General features: G+C 37.4%; 1 pseudogene; it reads left to right on the top strand.

Moving 5' to 3' along the window:
- The first annotated feature begins 515 nt into the window (after positions 1-515).
- LOC136836210 (piggyBac transposable element-derived protein 4-like) lies at positions 516-9025 on the top strand (annotated as a pseudogene).
- Positions 9026-11320: the final 2295 nt, after the last annotated feature.

Raw genomic sequence — 11320 nt, 5'->3', positions numbered from 1 at the left:
TGGTAGCGAAACCATCATTTTCTTCGCCCAGCGCCACCTCCTGATGTTGACCCATCCCCTCTTTCCCCTGTGGCCCCTTGCTTGGACCATGAGAAGCAGTCCTTAGTTGATATTCCCCCAGTGTCCCCAAGTTGTTCTCGAAGGCTCACAGAAAAAGAGTCCGCTCGAGAGTATACTATGAGCATGACGGGGGAGGGTGTAGGTACAGAGTCAAAGGCAGTGGTAAAAAGGTCTGTGCATGGGATATATGTACGGGTTTTCATAGATACATGCGCCTCTATCAATTTGATGAATTATGAGTTGTTCCAATTGATGTTTTCCTATCGTTCTTGAGACCTGCTAAAGAGACAGTACATGATGTTCAGGCAAATAGGTTACAGGTTTTGGGATACACAGATGTGGATTTATCTCTTGGGGGTAGAACTTTTCCAAAACCATTTTTGGTTATATGAGGGGCTGCTTTGTTACTGGGTCACCCATGTCGGAGATGGAAAAATCTCGGTTCATACAGGGGTATGTGGTATAAATGTGGGAGTACCTGGTGTGTTTGGCCTTATGAGGGGACGGATGTGAGTGTAGTAGATGATGATGATGGGTCAGGTGTACATGAGAATTTGCGGGTGGATGCCGAAGATGTGTCGGTGGGTAAGAAGTGTTATAAGGGGGTTTTGTTGGATGATGTGGTTCTTGGTCCTGGTATGGTTGCTATGGTGAAAGTTCGAGTGAAAGGAGTGCATAAATCCAGACAGGTGTGTGTGGATAAGTGTAGCGAAAAGCTGAAGGGGTTAGTGTGTACAAGTTCTATAAACAAGGTGTTCAGTTCAGGGGACACTTGGGGAAATTGCAAAACTGTAATGATTCAGTTAGCAATTATCAAAAGGGTACTTATGCAATTGACTTTGTTGACTGGGTCCATGAAGATAATTCAGTGGCTAATGTCAGGGATTTTTGTAGCTTTCAGAAGTAGATTTACAGGCTAAGAGGCAGGTTTTTAGGGATCATTTAGCCAATGCTGATTATAAAGAATATGTTGGGGGTGTGGAAGATGTTCTGGCTGAGTTTGTGGACATAGTGGCACTCAAAGGGGATAAGTCAGCGTTAACAAATGCGTTAGAACACAATGTTCAGTTGGAGGACAAGACTAATTGGCCGGCCACACACGTGCAGTTTTAACTGACAGTTATGACTGTTCAGTTATAACTGACACAGTTTTGACGTCAGTTAAAAATGAAAATGCACACACACACAGTTCAATCCCTCGGTTTTACCATGGATTCCGAGAGTACGATCTTGCCGCTCTCGTTGTATTCTTTGTAATGCTACAAACAAATAGAAAAAGAAAACTAAAATGCGTAAACAGTCGTGCAAAATTTGGTTACGAAGGCGAAATCAATGTTCTGATATTAAATTATTAAAGGAATTAAGTGAAGAACCAATTGATTTTCATATTTTCATTCTTGTTAAACATTGTTATTGATTACAATAACCGCGATAAAAAAAACTGGCCTTTTACGTGGCTATGACATTTCGATTAATTTTCATATAATTTCAATTTCCCGAAGCCACTTCTCATCTTGTAGGCCTACATTTTATATTCCAAACATTGGGGTCTTTAGGTGTTCAGTCACTGATAACACCACGGAATCTTCTTCAGCAAAGTCACTGCATCAGATTTTGGTCAATTATTTAATTGAAATTTAGGAAATGCCATTTTTGGTAATATTTATTTTTAGCAGCCTCTTTAACTATTATATAAATTTTGTTTGTAAAAGGTAATGTTGCTCTAACTATAGTAATACTTTGCTTTGTACAATGACCTTTCATAGTTTGTGTTTGAGGTTCCATAGTGGGGGTACACTAAGAGAACAGATTTCCTTTACTCAAATATACTTTAAATCACATGTATGTATTAATAGATGTACACACACATAAGGTTCTATGTGTGTGTGCGTGGAGTATATATATGACATATATGTGTACGTATGTATTTTATGTAAATACGCATATTTAGTTAGTTATCATTTAGTGGCAGCAATGCATTCATTTTGTAAAGTTTCTATATTGCTGTTTTCTGTCATTATTAGTATTTTACAGTTTGTATGTAAAGAGTTACCCAAGAAACAAGGAACGTTTATTAGTGCCACAGAGCAGGTTCAGATCAATAGAGTTAATTCAACAATCACTTCGTTTTGTTTATATGCCCATCTCCAACAAACTGCACTCATCTTCAACCTGTAGAAAGAGAAGTTGAGAACTGCAGTTACGAATCCCCACACGCCTCAGTTCAGTTACTCCTTTCAGTTAAAAATATGGTTGCATTTGTCTCAGTTTAACTGTACAGTTTTTTTGAACTGACGAAATGATTCAATTGAGATATCCCATTGTTGACAGTTATAACTGAACAGTTATAACTGTCAGTTAAAACTGGTTTGGCAAATGGTTCAGTCCGAGTTTGTGTGGACTTTAGGAAGTTGAAAGAGAAAACCATTCCTGATCGCTATCCTGTGGCATGTTTGCCAGATTTATTTGTTGAGATTGGGAGCAAGAATATTTATTCCTCAAATGATCTGATGCAATGGTATTTCCAAGTTACCGCTTAGCAATGAGGGTCGAGAGTACATGGCTTTCCCCTTGGCGAAGGGGCATTATGAGTTCACGCGGAGACGTTTCCTTACCTGCTAGTATATATTCACTTGATTATTTCAAAATAAACAAAATGACCTGACAAAGAAAAAAGTTTACGAACAAACTACAACGTGATTCATGGTTTTATACGTGATTTTTTATGATTATATAACACGTTGTATCAGAGGGAAATTACATAACGTAATATCATCATACACTTGCGTTTGGCTCTTGAGACTGATGTAGGAGATAGAGGTGGAGGGACGGGGGGCGGTGGTGACGAGAAGAGGGAGGAGTTGTTTGTAAGGTAAAGACAATGAACTGTCGAAGCATGTATAGCTTCGTTGACGATTTTCCCTCTAACTCCTAAACCTTTTGAAGCTAGTTCTGATTTCCCGTTGAAACGATAAATAATGTAGCTAAAACGACTGAAAATATTGTGTTAGTTCTGTCAAACTTTAAGATAAAAGTGTAGTTTTCTTATTCAATTTCTTAACAGTGGTTTGCATTAGGATAAATTCAGTTATCGAATACCATAACCTTGACCAGTCCCGTTCAAATTTAAGTTTGGAGATGATACTAATGCCAGGACAGATATTTGAATTAATAAAAATTTCATGAAACGTATCGGCGATCCTGAGAGGAATTCTGTTTTAGACATACTTTGTAGCAGTTGTCGGATAACATTTTTTAGAGCCCATTCGTTGTGGCCAAGAATATAGGATGTCTACCCAAGAAGAAGGGCCAAGAGAGGTCGACTAAGAACGCAGTTTCCTTTCCACCGACTGCTGCTGAGATCACTCGGACAGCTTTTCATATGGAGTTATTTTTACTATTAACAATCTTATTATGCCACAGTTTTAATCATGATTTATCAGCCACTTACTATTGCTAAACGCTCTTTTACTTTCAAACTATACTTAGTTATATTTTTCATAGCATGGATACTGGGATATAGAATGCATAACTTCTTTGTTTACCATGTATAAAAATCATATAGTAGCCTGTAATAAATGAGCTTGTCTATTTTCAATGTTGCTTTCATTCACTTATGGCTTAAGTTCTTGGCTAAGACAAAATAAATATCCTTTTAAATACAGAAAAAATCATAAAAACAATATGTTATTGACATAAATTATATATATATACAGTACATATATATATATATATATATATATATATATATATATATATATATATATATATATATATAATATAAATATATATATTATATTTATATATTATATATATATAATATATATATATATATATACATATATATATATATATATATATATATATATATATATATATATGTAGAATATCTATATTTTTTACCAGACACATATGTAATTCTAATATTACAATGCCCTCTTAACTACTCGAATTCTTCGCGCTTTTTTGGAGTGCTTGTAACTATATGGTAACGCGGGTTTCGATTCTCGCGACCGCTATTCACAGGCTCTTCAATTTCTTCCGTCTGGATATTTTCGGCTTCGTAGTTACAAACATATCCAAAAAAGCGCGAAGAATTGGAGAAGTTAAGAGGGCATTGTGGCTATTAGAATTACATATATATACTTTAGTAGTATATATATATATATATATATATATATATATATATATATATATATATATATATATATATATATATATATATATATATATATATATATCATTTATATGTTGGCGTGTCTCTAAGGGATCAATGACCAGCACCAAGTAATTGAAGCATAATTGCTATTAAAGCTAATATTTGCGTCTCAGAGCCCAGAGTCATTGATGGTGCAGCCAACCATCAGACCAAAAGTGGAATGTGACCTCCCATGATTTCACAGGTTCATATCATAAGAACTTGGATCTGGATTCTGTTAATTGAGGAAAGTGTCATTCATCTACAACTAATCTTAATAGTTTAAGTGAATCCATCCACCCAAGGTCCCTCTGCACGGGGTGTTTGAAGTAGAAAGAATAGCATAGCAGAGAGCATTTAATGTATACTAATATCGTGCATGTTTCACAATAAACACGTGGTCAACATCGCCGGATGAAGCTGTAAGTGGATTATATAATAATAAATATATATATATATATATATATATATATATATATATATATATATATATATATATATATATATATATATATATATATATATATATATATATATATATATATACACACACACATAAACTAGACGATATTTATCAAGCTATACATTTTCAGTGTTCCTCCTTGATAGACGTGTTGCCTGACAGTGGTTCTCGAAGCCTCCAAGAGAGTAATAAGGAAAGAGCTTGTTTTCCACGTAAATGCTGGAGCAATGGCATGGCTTGGCTGTTCACTCATTAATATCATAAAAAATGCTGGCCACATTTAAAGTAAATAGAGCAAAATAAATTTATGTGATGTCATTAAAAACAATTACATTCGCTAGATATTTGTGTGATTACATGATATCAACTCTCTCTCTCTCTCTCTCTCTCTCTCTCTCTCTCTCTCTCTCTCTCTCTCTCTCTCTCTCTCTCTCTCGTCTTAAAAAAATGGGTTGTGGACAATGAATGTGATTTTGTAGCAATTGCATCGGTATTTATTTTGTCACTGTAGCGACAGTATCAGTTGAAAGACATGGGAAATTCCGCAGTAGCTTCCAAAGATTTTTGGACTTATAAGCAAAATCGTTAACGAAGCCTACGCATGGTTTGATGAACAGTTCGCCGTCCTTATTCCCTCCGGAACAACTTCTACCTTCTTCCAACCTTTCACCTTCCATCCACCTCCGTCTCCTGTGTCAGTCTCAGGAGCCAAACGACACTGCATGATGATATTACTCTACGTAATTTCCCTCCTCTAAAGCGTTTTATATAATCCTGAGAAAAAACACTTATAAACCCATTTTTCACGTTGCAGATTGTTCACACATTTTTTTTTACCAACGTATTTTAGTTTTTGTGAAATAAAGTAAGTAAATATATGTTAACTGGTAAGGAGACGTCTTCACCAATCAGCTAATAGTGTTACTACTTGACTACATAAACAAAAACGGCGTTGCCATTTACAATGTCTTGTGAACTCAAGGAGTAAAACAAATCATTTCCCTGACTGTACATTCGCTGAAAGTGTCCAGGTTCCGGTGGGGGACGTGTGTTTGTGCGTGCCTTTTGGGCGGAGTCCCAAGGCGTGAAGGGATTAGGGTGGGAGAAAGGAATCACTGGAAGACCAAAAATGAAGCTTTTGAAAAGTCTCAAAAAGTAAAAGAGACTTGTGCTGTGTGTGATACCAGAACTGATTTTGAACACTGCGGTTTCAAGGAAAGAATCATATCTATTTACCAAACTGTAGATTGTTTTCTCCATTTCTATAATATGTATTTTGTTTAAGCATTTATGGTTGAATAACGTGTGAGGAATTCCCATATCTGTGTTTTTTTTTTTTTTTGTGCTTTGAAAACTAAAGAAGATTTTGCTTGTCTTCTTCAGATGTTTCGCTGAGTAATAGGCCAAGAATGTACTCCTTGGGAGTATACTAGACTTTGACCTATTTTTGACCTGTGTAAGTTACAGAACATGGCATTTTATTTTGTACTAGAATAATTATGACCTGTTTATTTTATTTGATGACCAAGGTGTTAGCCGCTAGTATTGGTTGGTTTGGAATCATTAATTCGATGGATTGTGTATCAGAATTTCCTTTAGTTATGAATTCCATTTATTTGTCTGTAACTTTTGCTGAATTACTTTCATTAAATTTGCAAATAAAGTATAGTTTTGTATCCTGATTTTTAATTCCAGTAGGCCTTTGTCTGCGGTTAGATACAGGGAGAGGAGTCCATGAGGGAGAAGGAATGCTGACCCAATGCTTGGCCATCACTACCAGAGAATCATAGAGACGTAAGTTGTTATGGTGCTGTTCTTAAAAAACATGCAGTAAGAGATTATGACCCTAATTGACCTTGTGCAGGGTCATAACACATTCTCTTATATTTCATGTCCATGTATATACCTCACTACTGTATCAAATGTATGTCATTCCTATATTTATCATGCACGATATGTAACCAATAAACGTTATCCGTCTGGCAGTAATGTTCCGCCAGTACGGGACCGCTCTGTTTCCCTTATAAGCACATAATTTGAATCTCTGTGAATTTGTTAACTCCACTAGACATTAAGAACCTACTTTTGATATTTCAGTGTTTCCTTCATCCCCAACTTTACTGATAAGGATACCACATCGAACACACACAATGCCCAAGGAGATTTACTTGGTGCAGCCAAATCTAGTTTCAATAAATATTCAACCTCAGACTTCATGGCTGGTAATAAATGATAGGACACCCTATAAAAAGGGTGACGAACAGGGCTGGTGTTTGGTTCTAGCACAACATCTTGTTTCACCAAGGTACAGCAACCAGGATTGTCTGAACTTACAGCAGGAGAAGACCTTAGAACAACTGTAGTTCTTCTCCTTCCACCTTAGGGAGATGACCCAGATACTGTGAAAGGAAAGAAAGAATCTGAGTAATACTAGCATCTTGCCACGACAAAATATGATTATGAGTCAAAGTTTCTCATCTGGTTTAAGAGGAGTGAGACATTTAATATCAACTGCCTCGGATGCAGGAGTCACCTGTATAGAAGTCTCCTGAATGGGAGCAGTTGTCCTTGAATTTGTGTGGAGTGATCAGTCTCTTTTCTTATCAGATGAACTACCTGTGGAGAAATTGTTGCAGACTGGTATGGTTTTATAAGATTACTGCGTACTAACTGGCTAGGTTTCCTTTTATCTGGAGTTTCAATTGCATAAGTCATTTTTGAAACCCTTTGATGATTTTATAAGGACCAATAAATTTTTCTCTTAATGGAGCTCCTGGAACTGATCAATACACAAGTACATCATCTCCTACTTTAACCCTAAAAAGCTAACCATGGGTAAAAGGTACCCGGAGTGAATGACGCCATTGCCATTATGTATGGTTCCCCCCACATGAGGGTGCCCACCACCTCAGTAACTTCAGTTATCTGCTTGACAGTGTAGAGAAAGGTTGTGTCGTCTTGCTCTCTCTGCTCCCCTTTGCTCAAGGTCTGTGTTTGGGTATGGCATACCCATGGTTGGTAATACAGGGTGTTGAACACGTCGGGTGGTACCTACCCATGGTTGGTGATACAGGGTGTTTTGCCATGTTAGGGGTACTTATCTTTAGTGGCTACGGGCGAGACAGCCGCCTCTCCACTAAGGATGTCTAGAGCCCTACAGTTGGTGCCAAATTCTGCAGGTTAGCTATGTCTGAGGGTGCTTTGCTTTCCTCCTCAACTGCATACGGTTTGACTTCAATACCAGAGAACAGTGGAGAAAAACCGACAAGTTTGCCCCAATCAGGAAGGTGTGGGATATTCTCATCAAGGCCTGTGGCACCCACTATACCCCACGCGAGTTCTTAACTGTTGATGAGCAGTTGCTTGCCTTCTAAGGCCACTGTCCTTTTTGGATGTAAATCTCAAATAAGCCAGTGAAATACGGCATCAAGATCATCATGCCAAATGATGTGAAGAGCAAGTACATGCTGTCAGGGATCCCCTACCTTGGGAAGCAAGGACCTGACGCAGCTCTACCACTTCACCAACAGGAATCTAACGACTGACAGTTGGTTCACCTCTGAGCCTCTCATCCAGGATCTGCTGCACAATTGTGAGATGACGCTGACTGGGACAGTCAGGGGAGAAAGAGTCAGAGATACCAGGAGAGATGAAGGACAAGACCACACGGACTCCAGGTTCCAGTGCCTTCCTGTTCACAAAGGACATGACACTGGTGTCATGTGTCCAACACCCCTTCCAAAAAGAAAAGTGTCCTCCTCATATCTTTAATGCATGGAGATAAATCCTTGGCCAGCAGTGGAAGCCAACCATCAATGAAGACTACAACAGGACAAAAGGGGCAGTGGACACTTTCGACCAAATGTGTAGCCAGTATTCTTGTGGCAGGAAGACCAAGAGGTGGCCGTTCTACGTGTTCTTTGGTATGCTGAACGCTGGGGTCATTAACTCCTGGATCATCCATGGGGAAAACATGCAGAAGATAGATCATAGAGAACGTCAGAGGAAGCACTTTATGCAGGTGTTGGCTATGGAACTGGTCAAATTATGGGCAGTGCATTGCCTCGCCAGTCACACTCTGCCGAGGCAACTCAAGGATCTCATATGCACTGTTTTTGGGCTGTCCACCCCCACTGGGCCTTCAGGAGATGCTGGACTACCTGCAGCACAGATGAGGGAGCCCATGGTGCACTGTGTTGAGTGTACCCCGAAGGCAGACTAAAAAATCATGCTTCTGGTGTGTGTCTTGCCAATGAGCTGTATGTCCCAAACACTACTGCACTATCTGTGGCAACTTTGTATGAGGCTGAGGTTAGTACAAATACACAGGAAGACTTTATTTACTTGCAAATATAATGAATACTCAAATGCTGCAGTCATTTTAGTTCAAAATAATAATTTCTTGTCAAAAGTTTTTTTTCTTTTTGTTACTCAAAATAGGGCCTTTTTCCACCTCTCGTATATCTACAGAAGCCACAGCAGCTTGGAACCAGCACCCGCCTTTAGGGGTGGCTCAAAGACCTGGGAGGCCATACTAAAAGTGTGAAAGCCATTGGATGGTAATTTTTATTGATTTTTTCTATTTTTGAAAATTTGTCCTATTTTTAGAACAATTTTTCAGTACCTAATTTTCATAACAAAATAATACATTTTTCAGTTCTTAATAATAAGTCAAATTACAAAGTTTGTAGTGCCTTCATGTAAATTTATTCCATTAAAGCTTTACATTTAATTTTTTTTTTTCAAAACTAGGTATGATATACCTATTGTTAGTAGTGGTGTGACTTGAATTGAAAGTTAGTGTCCTAGAGTTAAAAAATCTAACTTTGGCCTTTTTATCGTGGTGGATCTTCAAACAAATCTGGCCGTTTGTTAAATTACGATAAAAGTCATAAATATGGTTAAGTTTAACCTTGAGATTTTGAAATTATTGCTGAATATTTACTTGCTGATCTTTAGGAGTAACTCTTAAGATGTTTTCTCTTAACATACTAAGGTTTGTCCTAGGTCTTCAGCCAAATATCATCTTGAAGAAGGAAATTCCAGTTGACTCAATAGGTGTATACCTAAGTACATAAGAATAGAATATAATATGGAATTTAGGCCAAATGCCAAGTGATGGAACCTATGAGGTCATTCAGTGCTGAAATGGAAATTAACAGTAAAAAGGTTTGAAAGGTGTAACAGTAGGAAAACCTCACAGTTGCACTATGAATCAATTGTTAAAAGAGGGTGTAAAATAAGATGGAAGAATGAGAATTTGAATGGAGGTAAAGTAAGAGGAATGAAAGGGGTTGCAGCTAGAGGCTGAAAGGATGTCTCAAAGAACCTTAAGTAATGCCTACAGTGCACTGCATGAGGTGCACTGACGGCACTACCCTCCTACTGAGTACAAACATAAGGAGATCCAGATCTTCATCCCAATCTTGTTGAATTTCACACATACTTATACAGGAGACTTTTAATGGACTGGTAAACCCATTCAAAGGCTCCATTAGTTTGTGGGTGATATATCAAAGCAAAAATATGGGGGATGTTGAACTGATTTGAAGTTTGCTTAAACAAATCACACTGCAGCTCCTTAGGGAAACCAAAGATGGTGAGTATTTTAAGATGAAGAATAATGGTTTTGGCAGATATGTTTTTAATAGGTATGGTTAAAGGATATCTAGTAGTAGGACACAACACAGTTAAGATGTACTAGCTTTGCTTTTTAGTTTTGGGAAGTGGACCTACACAATCTACAATACCCTTTTCTAAAGGAGAATTAGGTACCACGATAGGAACTAATGGTGGTAGTGGTATTTTCTATGTGACGTTTTACACCTGCTTTCAAACCAGGCCGGTAGTTATCTTCCATTACACACTTATAGGTTTTGGAAATGCCTAGATAAGAATCTGCTGAATGAGCAAGATCCAATAAAGCTGCATGAAGATTAGAAAGAACTACAACCTGACAACTACCATGCCAAGAATTTTGTCCTGCAATCTTCAGAAGTCTGTAATGCCTCATAAGGATGTTATTATAAAAATAAAATAGGATAATTTATTTTCATCAACACTGTCTTTTACTTTATCAAAAATTATCTTTCAAACTATCATCAGACTTCTAATACTTTACAAATTCATCTGAAGGAATACCAAAAATATCAGCAATGACTTTTTCACCTACTGTACCTGGATCTACCTTACCTGCGGGTTTCATCTCTTTAGGAGGAACTGAGGTTATCATTATTATTCTTATATTTCAGAAGATGAAACCTATTCATATGAAACAAGCCCACAGGGGCCACTGACTTGAAATTCAATCTTCCAGAGAATATGGTTCTCATTAGCAAGTAAGAGAAGGTAAAGGGAAATACAGAAAGAAGAGATTTCACTTATTAAAAAGAAAAATAAATTAAAAAATTATATATAAAAATGTATTAAAATGCAAGGAGAATAGTAATAGGGTAGTAATGCATAACATATTTTCTTGAACTTTTGAAGTTCCAATTGCACAACACCCCCAGGGAGACTGTTCCACGGTCCAACAGTGTAAGGAATAAAGGACCTCTGTAACTGAGAAGTTCAACTGCGAGGCACATTTACTGCATATT

This window comes from Macrobrachium rosenbergii, chromosome 56, assembly GCF_040412425.1.
Source record: "Macrobrachium rosenbergii isolate ZJJX-2024 chromosome 56, ASM4041242v1, whole genome shotgun sequence".
NCBI classification, from domain to species: Eukaryota; Metazoa; Arthropoda; class Malacostraca; order Decapoda; family Palaemonidae; genus Macrobrachium; species Macrobrachium rosenbergii.
The sequence above is the reverse complement of the archived record's forward strand: the minus strand, read 5'-3'. Positions and strand labels throughout refer to the sequence as shown.